The 16,629-nt window shown below is 40.9% G+C and overlaps 1 protein-coding gene and 1 non-coding gene across 3 annotated transcripts in view; both read left to right on the top strand.

The window, feature by feature from the left end:
• Positions 1-16,629, top strand: part of Adamts17 (ADAM metallopeptidase with thrombospondin type 1 motif 17) — a 349,540-nt gene that overhangs the window by 192,907 nt on the left and 140,004 nt on the right. The window lies entirely within an intron of this gene.
• Positions 13,572-13,678, top strand: LOC113187087 (U6 spliceosomal RNA). The gene has a single exon (XR_003301377.1). It is a non-coding gene; the product is annotated as a U6 spliceosomal RNA (small nuclear RNA).

The raw sequence follows: 16,629 nt of genomic DNA, 5'->3' as shown, positions 1-16,629 counted from the left end.
TGCTTTTACCTTGAGTGTTGCACCAGTAATCCAATAGTGTTTTCTGCCCCAATAGCAGGAGTCATTATGTGCGGGGGAGGGGGGGGTAAGGGGGGGAGGGAGGGTGAAGTAGTGGAGTCACCATGGTGGCTGCAGGCCTCCGCTAGTTACTAGTCATTGTTCCACTTGCAAGGATTGTGATAGTGAGGTGGCAGCTACTGCTCATGCTGGAGAACATGTCTCACTAAGGCTTTCGCACTACTGTGGAAGGTCAGAGATTTGAGACACTGGGTCTGGGCTGGTCCTCTAAGTCAGATCCAGACCAAGACACCAGCACAGGTTGGGATTCCAGGGATCACAATGTGGTCAGATTGCTCCCTCTGTGCCTATAGAGGTATGTGCTCCAGAATGTGTTCAGTATGGCAAGATCGCAGACGTCTTCTATGGCCATTCCTTCCTGCTTTGTGGAACAAGATCACTGTGTTGCCCCCTATCATGTCGTTTCTGTGTTCCTCTTCACCTGCTGTGTTGCAGCTATCCTGCTGCCTCCCTGCAGCTCCCAGCGGGGTCACGCCCCACCGTTGGCAGCCCCTTCCTCTGCCAACATGAATCATTCCTCATCTTTTTTGAGGAAAGATTTTTTGTTGTTGTTGTTTTTGAGGGTCACCTTGTCAATGTGTCCTACCCCGACTGCCCTGCTTGACACTATGATCAGTAGCCCTCCTCTGCCCACCGACTTGCAGCACCGACTTCCAACTGACCTCTTAAGGGAAAGCACTGCTTCCAGACACTTACTTTTTTTTTAACATGCTGTAGAGTGCACTTACTTATTATGACTGATAATTCCCCTCTTCTAGATCAAAAATCTTTCAAGGGCAGTCATCTTAACTTTTTCACCAGTAATTTTCAACTGCCACGAGCAGTGCTTGGCACACAGTAGGCACTCAATAAGTATGTGTTGCTCTGGGATCCAGCCGTGACCCTAACTGAAGGTTTGTACAGTCCTGCTTGGGTGGCTGCACTCACCTGCAGATGAATCTATGGACAGGTGCAGAGTGGAGAAAGAGACCCTTAGAGACCTACCCCTGTGATATCTTACTCTCTCAACCTGATGGCAGGGTTTTCCATGTGGTTCACTACCATACGGGGTGAATCTGCCAGACGTCTTGCAAGGGTCCATGCAGACCACTCCCATGGCTCCCTCCCAGGACAAGAACCATTCAAGGAAGGGCAGTGAGTCTGGTAGGGAGTGAGTGCAGGCTGGTTCCTAGTGATTGTTTCTCTTTCTCTGTGCCTTGGTGTCCTCACTAGTAAAATATCAGGCTTCTGGTCTGTTAAGACATGTAAAGTGTAGAGAAATTGTTCTGTCATAAAGTTAGTGCCCAATATAGTGAGCTGATAGCTGTGTTGTTATTTTCTTCCTGGACAATGCCAGCTCCCACCTGTGGGAGATAGAACTAATCTATCTGTTCATTGAAAGGATCCACGTTTTTCTCTTTTGAATTCCTGGGTGCTATGAAAAATGAAGCATCGCCTTCACTCTTCATTCCTCCTCACGTAGCCAGAGACACCAGAACCAATCAGTTCTTTTCATTCAGTGCTATAATTGATCTTTGTAGTCATTATTACCCTTTCTTTTCCTTGAGGATTGATTGAAATGGATATCACGTTATGAAATGACATGGTCTCAAATATGCCTTTAAGTTTCTCACCCCAACTTTTTCTTCTGGCCAAGATGGAATGACGGGCCAGATTTACTCTCCTGTCTGAATTCAAATGATTGATCCATCAATCAAAAAATGAGTGATGTCGTAAGATACTTTACATAAAACCACAGACACCTGTTCCCTTTGAGGGGAGCCCTAGGATTATTCTTGCTAGCTGCCTGAAGAGCTTCCAGGCTGCAGCACAGGAGAACTGAAAGGAAGCCACAGTCTTCCTAGTAGAGGAAATGGAGCTGCTTTTACAGGGAACTGAGGCAACTAGGGTTCCTAAGACAGAGTACTAAAGAAAGAGCTGCCCAAAGAGAGACCCCCAGAGATGTGCAGAGGGTCCCCTCGGAATATGCCACTTACTGGTCAGTGCTGGTGTGTAGAAAAACTACCCCAGGGCAGGCAAAGAGCCATCTGAAAGGGTTAGAGGAACACTCTGAGGAGCTCACATAGGCATCAGATAGTACATGGCCTATAATTCTATACCCAGCAAAAATATCTTTCAAAAAATTGTTAAATGCAATTTTTTCCTGTTATAGAAAAGCTGGAAAAAAATCTTCATGAACAGGCTTATACACTATAAGAAACATTAAAATAAAATAAATCTTTCAACAGAAAATGATACCAGATGAAAATATATATCTACACAAAGGAATGAAACACCCTGCAAGTAGTAACTGCATGGGTAAATATATGACATATTGAAGTATACTTGAATGTCTTTTAAAAATTATTGAACATTTAAACAGCTGTTTTAAAATAAATAATTGTACTTGTAGTAGCTCTCCATGTCCTAATCCCCAGAATGTATGAATGTTATTTTATATAGCAAAAGGGGATTTGCAGGTATGATTAAATTGATTATCTTGGGATGGGAAAATTGTCTTGGATGATATTATGGGCCCAGTGTGTTTGCATGGATCCTTCAAAAGAGGGAGACATGAGATCAAATCAAAAGAAGAGAGAGGAGATACCATGATAGAAGCAAGAGTTAGGGGTGATGCAAGGAAGGAGCCACAAATCAAGGAATGTAGATGGCCTCGAGAAGCTGGAAAAAGTCTTTGGAAGGAATCTACCCTGCTGCCAGTTGACTTTATCTCCCTGAGAGTCATTTTGGTCTTCTGACCTCTAGAACTCTAAGAAAATTTATGTTGTTTTGAGCTACTAAATTTGTAGTAATTTGTTGTAACAGCAGTAGGAAACCAATTCAATTTTGCCATAGGGAACTAATTTAGTACTTTAGGGTTATGACACATATAAAAGTAAAATGTATGGCATTCACAAAGGCCAGAAAGGGAGAAATTCAAAATATGATATTGACTCTTATACTATATGTGAGGTGTTAATAACAGCAGTCCCTCCTTATCCAGAAATAGTGAATAAACCTAAAATAACTTATATAGCACATTGTCATAATTATTTTATCAGTAGTAATTGCTGTTAATCTCTTACTGTACTAAATTATAAATTGAACTTTATTATAAATAGGCATGATTAGGAAAAAACACAGTGTGTATAGAGGGTTTGATTGTATCCCTGGGCGATGAAGGTCTTAGAATGTATCTCCCAAGGATAAAGGGGACCATTATAATATCAGATAAAGACAGATTGTGATCAGTTAAAGATGTGTAATATCAAGTGTAGAACAAACAGGAAATGATGCAGCAGAGAGTCATAGCTTTTAAGATAACAAGGGAAATAAAATGTATGCAGTCATATATTGCTTTTCCCTGTGGTTAAGGACATTAGAAGTAGATTATTTAAAGACGGATTATAAATGCATAGTCATTTGTGCTCCATTCCACTGAGAAAGTAGTGCATTCGGGTTCTTGACATGTTCTATTTAGATGCGAGTCTTCTTGAAACCCCATGAACATCCTGTGTCCCCAGGTGGAAAGCACCAATTGTCTAGTCTTCATGACAGAATCACACAAGTGACTTCATAACATCTCAAAGCATGTCCAGTTACTTCAGAAAAAAAATGTGCTACAAAATTCTGAACAATATTCTCCAAACCAGAGCTGTGGATATAGCTCAGTGATTGAGTGCTTGCCTAGCATGCATGAGGCCATGGTTCAATCCCTAACACTGAAAAAAAAAATCACTAAACCACTTTTGGTCCCCTTTTATAGGGAAACAAAAACTGCTATGTACTAGATGTTGTAAAAAGGAAGAAAAATGCACAGCCAGGAGTTTAAGGGGAGAGGATATTGTGAAGAACTTACAACTCCAAAAATATGGAGCAATGTCTTTTCTTAAAAACTATACTTACGTTTGGAAATTGAGAACATTATCCATGCTCCCAAGCCTGGGGCTCCCCTAAAGACTGTTTTGATGGGAACTTCACTGGCCAGCACCTTGGGCTGGGGTCTCTGTATAGAGCCATTAGGAGAAGCTTGGAAAAGGACCTAAGCATTAATGAGGCAACTCTCTGTGTGTCTGTCTGTGTCTGTGTATCTTTTGTCTTAAAAATGTCTGGAACTTTAAGCCGGTTACAGAAAAGAAAATAATAATGAAATATAGTGGAGATTGGACATTGCCCAGGGAATAAAACTGTGAGACACACCGGTATAGAGGAGTTGAACATTTTCTTTTCTGGAATACAGAACATAAAAACAAGAAGAAAAAGAAACTTGATAGATTCCATTTTCAGAACCATACTAACCACCCTGACTAGTAGGTGGGCCGTTTTCATTTCACTGCTGTCTCTTATGGGAAACGAAAGCTTATCTGCCAAAGGATGAGCCCAGCCCGTTCCAGACAGGAAGCAGAGAGCAGAGGCCTCCCTCCTCTCAGGGAGCACGTCTCTCATCCACGCATCCCCGTGACCACACTGAAGCAGGAGCGCCAAACCGGGGCCCTTTGGGTAGTTTCAAAGGATTCATGAACTGGGATAGGACAGCAATTGCACCTTTATTTTTCTTCCACTTCTAAGTGAAGTTAGTATTTCCCTCCATTATGAAGGTTGGCAGTAAACCCCAGCAGTCTCCACAGGACCCAGGACAGTCATGTGATTAGGAATGACAGACATCCTCATAGGTATAACAGTGTGGCTGACATCACAAACTATCATTTATACTCCCCACTCCTTTGACATTACACTGGTTACACTGTCCCCTCTATATTATAGACCATGTGTTGACAAACCTATATTACAGTATTGCACTTTAGGAAATCGGTATTTTGAAAATGATATTTCAACTTAATTATTTTCTTGGTAATTTTATGTATTTAATAACTATGCATTGGCAAACATAGTCTAGGAGGGGCTTTCTCAGCAGCACTAGATGCTGAGGACCCCCAAAACCAGAGACTTGGTGTTGGAGAGTGGCAGGCTGGTGTCTGCCCATAGCAGGAAACGCGGGATGCCCTGACTGAGCTTTTGCTCTTCTTTGGGTAGAATTTCCAATGCAGCACTTCCTTGTGACTTCTGTGTATACCCTTCTCTGGGTGCTCATGGTTCCTAGCTGTTTTAAGACCCATGAATTAAGAACCATTTCCTCACTCAAAGGAATAGGGTAAATGATGTGAGAAAACATTGCTACAGTTGCTTTGGGAGCCACCCAGGTTTCCAATAGTAGCCAGGTTTTCTGCATTCTTAAGCATCTGCATACAATAGAACCAAAAAAAAAATAGTTAAAATGCAGTCCATTTTAATTTTTAGACCTCTGGAGGCTCCTGCAGCATCATCATTACCATTGAATCTTTCATGTCTGTCGGCGGAATGCTGGTATTACAAGGCTCAAAGCTGTCTATGGAAATATGAACTACAAAAAAATTGGCCTCAATAGCTGGCATTTGTTGTAGAAGTTATTGGCAAGTGCAGCCGTCTCCTCTTTTAGCCAATGGTAATGTGATGTTTTTAATTCGAGAAAGTATTTCAAGAAAGTCCAAACATAAAAGATATAAACACTGGATGGTAAATATTTATTAGAAAGGGGAAATGAACTTTATGCAATTAGTTCAATCAATCTCTTTTATGATTACAAGTTCCTCCTGTCCTCCATCACTGCAAAGCAAAGTTACTCTTTAACAAGACTTTAAAGCTTAGATATTCTGCCAGGTGAAAAAGGGTGGGAAGACCAAATTTAGGCATTATCGACTGAAAGGAAGAGTGAGTATACAACTGGAGACAAAGCAAAGGAGGCGGCAGTTAGGGCAGTATCCTGACCATGACCACTATCCCTGCCCCACACAACCCTCACCCGTTTCCCACACAGCAGGGGGATTTCTCTTGCTGCTACTACCAGCACTCCAAAACCTGGGGATCCGAGGTTGAAAGGTACTATGGAATGACCACCCACCCCTCATCTGTGTTCTGTGCAACATATTCTATCATTGCTCTGAAGCCTAGGCATGGCTGCCACCATACAAAGAAAGGTAGTGCTTAGAGAGGATTCCACTAGCCGTGGTTGCCATGAGTGCAGACGAGATTTTGTTCCAGGGCATTCGCAAGGGACCGCAATGTGCATGTTACATTGTTTTTCCTCAGAACATTGTTAATCGAAGAAGTTGTGAACTAATTGGAGGGAAGGGAGTGTCTGGAGTGGACACAGGCATTAGAGGGGTGCAGTGTTCTTTTCTACCTAACGTTCCCATGGAATGTTGTTCTTTCCCATTGGTACAGCATGGAGGGGCAATCTGTGTAGCACAGTGGGAAAGAAGATGGGCTCTCTAGTCAGACTGCCCAGGCTGCCTTCCTGCCTCCACTTCTTTGAACACACTATACAGTCTTTATGCCTCAATCTTCTAATCTGCAAAATGGGAAAATAGATCCTTTGGACACATTATAGGGTTGTAATGAGAGATTCGTAACAGATAAACTAGAGCAATTGGCACGGAGCACACACTCAGTGTTGCTTCTGTCATTTTTCTGCAACCTTGTTTCCTGGAGTCAGTGGGGAAGGAGGGGACCTGGTTTAGCTGACCATTATATTGGCTGATTCTCCTTTTCTGTGTCTTCCTATGCTGTCCTCTCCATTCCTCCTTGTGCCCTGGAAGTCTGTAACCCCCAGGGATTGCTCTCCAGCACTCGGTATCTCTTGGAAAATCCCCATTCCCAGGGCTGGAAATCCTCTTTCTGTCCTGCAGAGAGCTGCTTGGACATCTTGATGGATCCAGAGCTTCTTGTGGCATCCAGGAAGCTCAAGTTGTCATAACGCTACCTGGAAGCAGGACTCTTTTCTGATATCAGTCAGTTCTAAACTTAATGGGTCATTAGAGCCTCCTCCAGAGACTGTTGGATGTTACTGTGTCCCACTCCAAATCCTATTAGAAGTTACTGTATTTCTAGGGGACATGGGTTTTAGAAATTTGTATTTTTATATAGCCTCCCCCTAGGATTCTTACTGTCAGCCTGGTTTGGAAACTGCTGATTTAAATAAAATCTATCCCTTCATTGCCAGTGGACCTGGCCAGAGAGGGAGGCTGGCAAGGTCTGGGAGCCTGCCTGGCCTGGCCCTGCCCTACTCAGACGGGGCTTGCATGGTCGTATGTGGCGCTGGACGCCCAGCTGAAAGCTCTTTTGCCTGTGTGGGTCTCAGCTTCCTGCCCAGCATCTGCAGCCTCTTGAAGCTGTTGGACTTTGGCAGCAGATAGCCCTAATTTTCCAGAAGTGTTTAAAAGTTTACAGTAGACTGCCTTCTCCGAGAGCTCTCCAGACAGGGCAGGTTGTGTGTTATCTTTCCGTTCTTGACCCCAGGCCAGCTGAGTGGCCAGGTGCCTGGGGCCTACCCTTGGAGCAACACCCAGCCTCAGCCAGGTAAGGGTCTCTGCTACCCTCAGGAACATGGAAAGAGTAGCCATGGGATGCAGGAAACCTTCCAGAAGCAGTCCTGGCTTGCCGGCCTGGGGAAGACTTCAAACTGCAGTAGTATTTGTGGAACATTTGGATTAGTCACTTTTTCATGCAAGCCAGCCAGTGGAGTTTTATTTTATCTCCCTTTGGCTTGTGTTATCAGCCACACATTTTTGAGGCAGTTTACATAACCATCCCCTTGGGGCTCACTTTGAATTAGAGCTGCTCTCTCAATTCCTCGTGGGTACCCAGTGAGAAGGAGAGAGAAAGACATCAGTCCTCTTCACAGTCCCTGAGAGCGCTACCCCCAGTTGAATAAAAATGGTAAGGACTTGCATGCGTGATCCAGGAGGTCACTGTGAGGAACTCAGACCTTCTTGTGTTTACATAGTCCCGGCTGGCTTTGTTATCACACAGCACTTTGAAGAATTGTGTGCCTTTCACCAGACCATAGCTGTTTCATTTTTCTTGTGGTTTGCAGGGACTAAGGGTTTTCTATTGCAGTTCAAAGAGTGTCATGGGCAGTGGGAATTGGGAGGAGTCTAGGACACCCCCCCCCATACAATGGTTATTTGACTTAAGTAGCTTCCTCTTAATCTTTCCAGCCTGCTCTCAGGTGTCACACTTCATCAAAGCCAAGGCTTACACTTTCCAGTAGAGTTTCCACATAAAGCATCACAAATCCTTGATCCCTCTTAATGCTCAAGAAGTTTCAGATTTTGGATTTGGACTTCTGAATTCGGGATGCTCTCTAGTAAAGTCTATGCAAATATTCCAAAACCTGAAAAACTCCAAAATCTAAACTCTTGACTCCAAGAGTTTTTAGATCAGAGATCTTCAAACTGTAGAACCTTGAAGGCAGAGAGAGGGAACAGCCTAGAGCTGGTCAGGAAGCATTCTGTTCTACTGCAAATAAGACAAGTTGTTGAGCACCCCCTCTGGCTGATACAGAGAATGCAAGATCACAGGTGGAGAAAGCAGGAAAAGGAAATTGGGGACTGAGGGAGAGGCAGAATAACTTTTGGGTCAGGAGAGTCCCAGATCCACGTCTTAGATCAGTCGTGTATCTCCATTTTCTCATCTGTAAAATGGGAACAGTGAGTGTCTAGCTCACAAGAGTGGTTTGAGTGGTCATGAGATAATCCCGAGAAGGCACTTATACAATGAATGCCTGGACTTGGTACATGCTAAGCCTGTGTCCACTTTTGTCTGATCTTGCTGAAACCCAGTATTATGTTACTTGTAAATGCATTCATTCATTGTTTGTGCGTTCATTTATTCAACATGTAAATGTGCTGCTGCTGCAGCTGTGTGTCAGCTAATGAGATGAGACAGTGTCCAGGGGTGCAGCCAGTAAGACATATGGAAGTGTCCCTTGGCAGGACCAGTGAAGTCAGTGTGCTGTTGGAGCCCTGAGGGACTCTTCCTGGTGGGGATGGAGGAAAGACTTCCTTCACAGGAGATGAACACCTGGATTTGACCTTGAGGAATGCAGAGGAATATGACTCTGTAGAGACCACTTATTTAGTCCTGGACTGAGCTCCCAGACAGAAGGCCGTGCTCACTGTCTGCCCTGTATCTCCAATATAGCATTGTACAGCCTGCAGAAGGGACAGGATAAAGCCCTTGGGATCAAAACAGCTGCCTCTGCAAGGTTGCAGATTGCTCTCTGGTGCATTTAGTACAAGCATGCTTGGAGGTATCAAGGAAAGAAGAGGGTCAGGAGTTCAAATGAGAACTTGGGCTGGCCTGTGACAGGAGTAGGAGTTTTCCCTGAGTCCTGAAGAGAGTGAAGGATGGTTTACCGTATGTCTGTGTTTGAGATTTGCAAGCTGTGTGTTGAGTATGAGAGAGATTATAATCAAGAAGGCCTGTGAAAAGTAATTGCAGTCATCCAGATGAAAGAGGAAGAGAACTTAAAGAAGTAGTGGTATGGAGGATACAATGAAAGAATTTGTTCTGGAAAAGTCATTGACATTTTCTAATTCATCTAATAAGAACTTAGTAAACAGCTTGTGGGCACTAAATAATTACACAAAGTCTATGTTAGTCAGCTGTATGTTACTGTAACAAAATACCTGAGATAATCAACTTATAATAAGAGAAGTTTTAATTTGGCTCATGGTTTCAGAGGTTTCAGTCCACGGTCATTGGGCTCTATTGCTTTTGGGCCTGTGACAAGACAGCTCATCATGGTGGGGAGCAAATGATAAGGCAGATCTGGTTATCTCATGGCAGCTATGAAGCAGAATGAGAAAGAGGAACAAGCTAGAATCTTCTGGCCCCCTCTAATGACTGGAAGACCTCCCACTAATCCCCACTTCTTACAGTTTTCACCAGGACCCAATAGCACCGAGCTGGGACCAAGACTTTAACACATGGATCTTTGAGGGATATTTATGATCCACACTATAGCAGAGACCACCTCTACTACAGATGTTCAGTTATCATTGTGAATGTTTTGGAATTATGTTATTTCTTTTATGAGTAAGCAATATATACATAAGGCAAAAATTCAAAATACAACCATTTGTACATTTCCTTTTCCCTTACAAACACTAGCATGCCTCACCATATTTTTGTGAAATCTTGCCGCCTTTTCTCTTAACAGTGCATCTTGGAATTGGTCAATACTAGTAAAAATATAGTTGCCCCACCTTTTAACTTTTTTTCTAACTATAGATTGTGATAGGTTTTAACTTTATTATGAGATAATTTTAGCTTTCAAAGAAGAGGCACAAAAATAGTACATACCACACCCCAAACTTCTCCTTTTGTTGACATCTTCTTTAATCGTATATTTTAGTCCACTTTCTCACTGCTATGACTTAAAGACCCAACCAGCACAATTGTAGAGGAGGAAAGATTTATTTGAGGGCTCACAGTTTTAGAGGTCTTAGTGCATAGAAGGCTGGCTCCACTTCTCAGGGCCCGGAGATGAGGCTGAACATCATGGCGGGGAGTGTGGCAGAGGGAAGCGGCTCACATCATGGTGATCAGGAAGCAGAGAGACTCCATTCTCCAGGTACAAATACAGACTCCAAAGCCATGTCCTAATTCCCCCCTCCTCCAGCCACACCCCACTACTTCAGTTACCAGTCAGTTAATCCCTGTCAGGGGATTAAATCACTGGTTGGGTTAAGACTCTCATCATTTCTTCTCTGAACCTTCTTGCATTATCTCTCACATGAGCTTTTGGGGGACACCTCACATCCAAACCCTAACATCATAGAACCATTAAGACCAAGAAATTTACAAAGAAATCATAAATGTTTGAGGACATAGATACGCTTAACCTGATTTCACATCACAGAAGGTATACATGATTGAAACGGCACACGGTGCCCCGTAAATGTGTACAATTTATATATCAGTTTAAAAATTTAGAGATTTTTAAAATCCTTACAATGAACTAAGCGTTTGGATTTCACCAGTTTTCCCATTTGTGTCCTTTTTCTGTACCACATTCCAAACCAGGAGCCCCTTTTGCATTTGGTCATTATTGCCTCTTCAGGCGATGACAATTCCTCATTCTTTCCTCCTCTTTCATGACCTTGATACCATTGGAGAGTTTTGTCATTTGGGTTTGTCTGATGTTTTTTATAACTAGGTTGAAGTCATGCATTACTGGGAAGAATACAACTGAGGTGATAAGGTTAATATGTCTTATGACTAGTGACATCAGCTTCAACCACTTTGCTAATTTTATCACTCTTCCTTTTCACTATTTTTCCCTATTGTCATTAATAATTGCATTTATCTATAGCATGTTTTCCCAGGCTCGGAATGAGTGACACATTGAGCTGGATAATTCTTCGTTATTGGGGACTGTCTTATGTACTTAGGATGTTTATCTGTGTTCTTAGCCTCTGCCTGCTCTAAATAAGGAGCTGTGACTACCCTGACCTAGCCAAAAAAAAAAGTCTTCAGACATTGTCAGATGTCTTTTGGAGACAAACCTCTCCACAGACTGAGAACCTCTTATAGGATAAATGCTTAGATGTGGATAAAAGATCATGTTTGCTCATATGTAAATTTTGTAATTGTAGTCCCCCATAACACAAGATGAAACACGGAGAAAGGTGTGCAAAATCCTAAGTATACGGTTACATTCATTTTTCACAAACTGAGCCCACGATTATGACCTGTACATCAGGAAGTAAGCACCATGGCATCCTAGAAGCGTCCCTATTACCCGCTTCTATTCCCTCACCAAAGCAATAACCACCATTTTACTTTCTGGACCCACAGGTTAGTATTACCTGTATCTGAACTTTACATGAAATCACATGTATTTATCAGTCATTGAGAGATTTTGCCCAATTGGTCTCCATTCACGTTTTCATTAGCAACATAGGAAAGTACCTGCTTCCCTGCGCTTCACCCAGTGTTTCTGATATTTGACAATCAAAGCATTTAAGGAATGAGTGTAGTGGAGGTGGAACTGCATTTCTTTCATTAATGAGTTTGAACATTTTTTCAAGTATTGATGAGCCAGTGTATTCTTTTCTGTAAACTATCCTCCTCACCCCCAACCACCACACTGGAGGTTCAACCTTAGGGGCACTGTGCCACTGAATTATATCCCCAGCTTTTTTTTTTATTATTATTCTTTCTTGGAGACAAGGCCTCATTAAGTTGCAGAAGCTGTCCTCAAACTTGAGGTCCTTGTGCTTCAACCTCCTGAATAGTTGGGATTACAGGCATGTACCACCATGTCTTAAATCATTTTTTATTTTAGGTTATCTGTATTGGATCATTGATCTTTTTTAAATGATTTGTTAGAATTTTTTATATTAAAGAAATTATACCTTTAGCTAAAACATAAGTTTTAAATGTTCTTTTGTGTAACCTGTGTGTATGAAGTGAAATATATCTAAGTCTCATCATGACTTCTTGCAGTATTTGTTTTGTTTTGTTGTGGTACTAGGGTTTGAACTCAGGGGTGCATTACCACTGAATCACATCCCCAGGTGTTTTTATTTTTTTAGTTTGAGATAGTTCTAAGTTTCTGAGGCAGTTCTCTAACTTGTAATCCTCCTGCCTCAGCCTTCCTTTTCAAACTTCTTGAAACTTATTGAAATGAACATTAATCTTTCTCCCTTGTGGGTTAACACGTATGTTGGAGATTCTGAATATTATTCCAAGTACTGTGTGCATCTTGATATGTAATGTTTTCATTTTCATTATTTTCTTCATTATTTGCAATTTGGATTGTGATTTTTCCCTTTGACCACAAAGTTGTTTTAAGAAAGAGTTCTAAGATTTTCAGGTGGCAAGGATATTTATTCCCTAGTACTTCTAAAATTTAGTTCCTATTTTATTACATTGTACTGTGGTTTTAATTTTCATATTTTTTGAGGCTAGTTTTAATGACCATTCCATGACATTGAAGGTGTGTTTGTTTTCAGGGTCTAGAGTTCTGTCAATAATATCTAACTTGTTATGTTATTTAAATCTTTTATATCCTTATATTTTTGTCCATTTATTTGTGATAAATTAAGACGAGGTAAACTCTTCTGCTAATTTCTTTTTTGTTGTTGTTTTTCCTCCTGTTTCAAGCAAATTTTGTTTCATGAGGCTTAATGCTAAGCTATTTTGTGTATAGACATTTACAGCTAAAAATCCCCACTGAGAACTGTACTGTTAACAGTATAAGGAGTATAAGGAGGGGAGGAAGATGAGGAGGAAAATGACGAATGTGATAATGTTGTTGCCAAACCCTAGTTATTATTACCTAGCAAATAGTTTTGGTTTGTGATCTGAAGGATTCTTTGATAGGTAAGTTTAGCTCATTTACTGTTAGGTCAGATATCTAATCCTAGGTCTTGCACCTTGTTTTGTATTATAATTTCTCTTTTGATTGCTTCTTTTTGCTGCCTCCCAATGTGCTTTCTGGATTTTCTTTGCATTTTGTATCTTATGTTTGATATTATGATTGATATTCTTGTTCCAGTGATTTCTCTGTAATTGATCGAATATATTTAATATTTAATCTTCCATGTTCCCCCGGCCCTTCCCGGCTACTTTAAAGATCATCTCTTGTCTTTGGTGTTTGGAAGTGTATCAAAAAAATGTATCTGGTGTTCACTTCAGTAGCACATATACTAAAATTGGAATTATACAGAGAAGAATAGCATAGGCCCTGGGCAAGGATGACATGCAAATTCATGAAGCATTCCATATTTTTAAAAAAGAAAAAAATGTATATACCTGGGTTAAGTCTTTATTGCGTCTTACCAAATAACCAAGTTACCACAGAACATTTTGGCTTAAAACATTACACATGTCTTACCTGTCAGGTTCTGTGGTTTGAGGACACAAGCATGGCTTAGCCAGGCCTTCACAGCATTTTTGCAAGACTGCAAAGGGTGTTGGCTCCCAGTCTGCAGTCTCATGCAAAAGTTCAACCGAGGAAGTATTCACCTCCAAGCTTCCTGAGTAGTTATTGGCAGCATTCCTTTCCTGGCAGGTTTTTGGGCAAAGCACTTCTGTTTTTTGCTAGCTGGTTGGTCAGAAGCTATTCCCAGTACCTTGACATGTGCCAGTGGAAAAGAAAAGAGAAAGTACTGACAGTGGTTTATCAAATACAACAGTGGAATCAGAGATGTTTTAGTTTCTCAAGATATATTCCTTCTTGGAGATATATTCCTGAAGAAGGTTTAAGCTAGTAGATATATGAAAATGCTTCAAGAAGAGGGAGGAAGATGAGGAAAATGATGAATGTGATAATGTTGATGCCAAACCTTAAACCAAAAACAGTGCTTTTAAAAGCATCCTAGTTAAGACTCTCCTGGCTTAGTCCCTTTGCTTTGCTTAGAAGTAAGCGTGACATCATGGGACTTCAGTCTATTCTGTTTTCAGAGATTTCTATTTATGCTATTTTCTGGTTGAGACTTCATCTTGGTTATCTACACATTAAATAGCCAAAGGGAAACTAAGCTGGACAGCAGCTCTCTTTGACAGTTAGCAGTCACACTATATTTCAAAGCCGCTAAGAAAGAGTTGCCTGTACAGTCGAGTGCTACCAGCTGATCTGCTGCAGCTCTGTGCTGTATAGGCAAAGATGAGTTTGCTAAACTTTTAAATTCACAGATAGATTTTGAAGAGCTTCTCAATATCAGTTGTATAAATTGATATACATATTTGAAATTAGTTCTTATAAACAACTGGATCCAGTTTTCAAGTCAAACTATCAAATCAAACAAAGGTATATTACCTTTGTATAAGCATATTGTTCCTAAAAATATTTTTAAACACTTTTGCATGTTGGAGATATCTCTCATCTTACTCTTCTTTATACCATGGTAATTATTTTTACTGTATACAAGAGAATACCATAAGCCCTATATTTTCTCAACTCAGGTAAATTTTTAGCTCCTGTCTTTCCAGGATCACTTTCTCTAAAAATAAAGAGGAAAAAAATTGTAATTTACATCCAGTAAAATTGTCCTTTTCTAATGTCCACTCTGAATTTTGACGATTGCACAGTTTTGTAACCAATCAATACACAGAGCATTTCCATCATCCTGCTCCTCACAGTTGGTCTCTTTCTTTATTCCCAGGCAAACACTCATGTTTTCTATTCTTCATGTGATTTAAAATTTCTTTTAAAATGAAATGTCTTTAAGTTAAAAAAATTTTAAAGCAAGTCAGTAGTTTTTTATCCCATAGTCAAAAGGGTGGTGTCCCTCAAAGGCGTGAATAGTGAGAGACAGATGTCCATTCCATATTGGAGGACAGCCTCCTGCTATTAAGTGGGGATCTCTATTCTGACTGATCTGCGCTGTCAGCTTGTGTCTTCTCCAGTCCTTCTTCTGCCCCATATCTACTCTCTCGGGCATATTAACATATGCATGCTACTATTTCCCTCTTAGTCCTCCCTGTCTCTTTACCCATCATTTGTATTTCTCTCCTCCTTTTGTCTTCATATTTTTAATGCTTTTATTAGTGTATTATACATAATAATGGGATTCATTTTCACATATTTGTACATCCCCTCCTCCATCCCCCTTCCTCTACTATATTGGTCTTCCTTCTATTTATTCATTTATTTGTTTATTTTAAATTGGTACTTTATGGATATACTTCAAAGTGAGTCCATCGTGGTATGCTCATATAGGCACATAGCATGTATGTTCAATTCCATTCTAGCCATCAATTCTCTCATTCAGTGATGTTACCATTTATTGATTTTTTTTCTTCTAAAATTATATATTTAATTTTAAAATGTTTGCTTCTGAATTCTTCTTCAGATTTTCCCGGTCATGCTCCATAATATCTTGCTGTGAGCTTGCATATACATGACATTTTTAGAGTGCCTGTATTTTGACTGTCACCCATCACAGGAGGTCAAGGGTGGAAATTTCCCACTGGTACTATCTGTCTTGTTGGAGCTTAAAAAAGTTTCAGATTTTGGAACATTTCAGATGGTGAATTTTTAAATTAGGGATGTCAACCTGTACAAACTTCCTGGTCACGTGTCCTTTCCTTGTGTCTGATCAGCATTTCTCCTCTGCCTCTGATGTAATGCTATTGCAGAGGCATCTGCACATGGAAGATGTCTTTTCCTGACATCTGTGATTTGATGCATTTTCCAGGCTGTCCAAAGAATATTTGCTTTATCTTTGACATCTAATCACTTATCAGGACATGCCTCTGGGCTCATCATTCTTTGCCATTTTTCTTGGAACAAAGCTTTCCTTTCCAATCTGAGACTGAGATGATCTTTCATTTCAGGTCAGGGTCTTGACTTCATATTAAAATACCCTTTCTGCTACCTTATTTTAATTTCTTTCTTTAGACTGTGCTTCTGACCCACCCTGAGCCTCTTGACCTCCAAAGATTGCCTCCTGGTTCTGTCATGTGGCAAAGGATGACAGACTTTGGAGCACTTTATCATTTGTATAGCATGATGTGAATTCCAGCTTTTAATCTAGAAGACATTGCAGTGACAGGCAGTCATGTAGTCCACCCATTTGTCTGTTAGTGAAAATGAATTTGAAGCAGAATGACTGCTTGGCTTGGGCCCACAGGGCGATGCTGCTGGTGGTCCAGATTGGGTCAGGGACTGCAATTCCAAAATCTCTTCTCTGCTCACTCCCCTTTTTCCTTCTTTTTAAGTTGAACGCAAAAGTGACC

This window comes from Urocitellus parryii, chromosome 6 (genome assembly GCF_045843805.1).
Source record: "Urocitellus parryii isolate mUroPar1 chromosome 6, mUroPar1.hap1, whole genome shotgun sequence".
Classification (NCBI taxonomy): Eukaryota; Metazoa; Chordata; class Mammalia; order Rodentia; family Sciuridae; genus Urocitellus; species Urocitellus parryii.
Note: the sequence above shows the minus strand (reverse complement) of the source record. Positions and strands in the feature narration are given on the sequence as shown.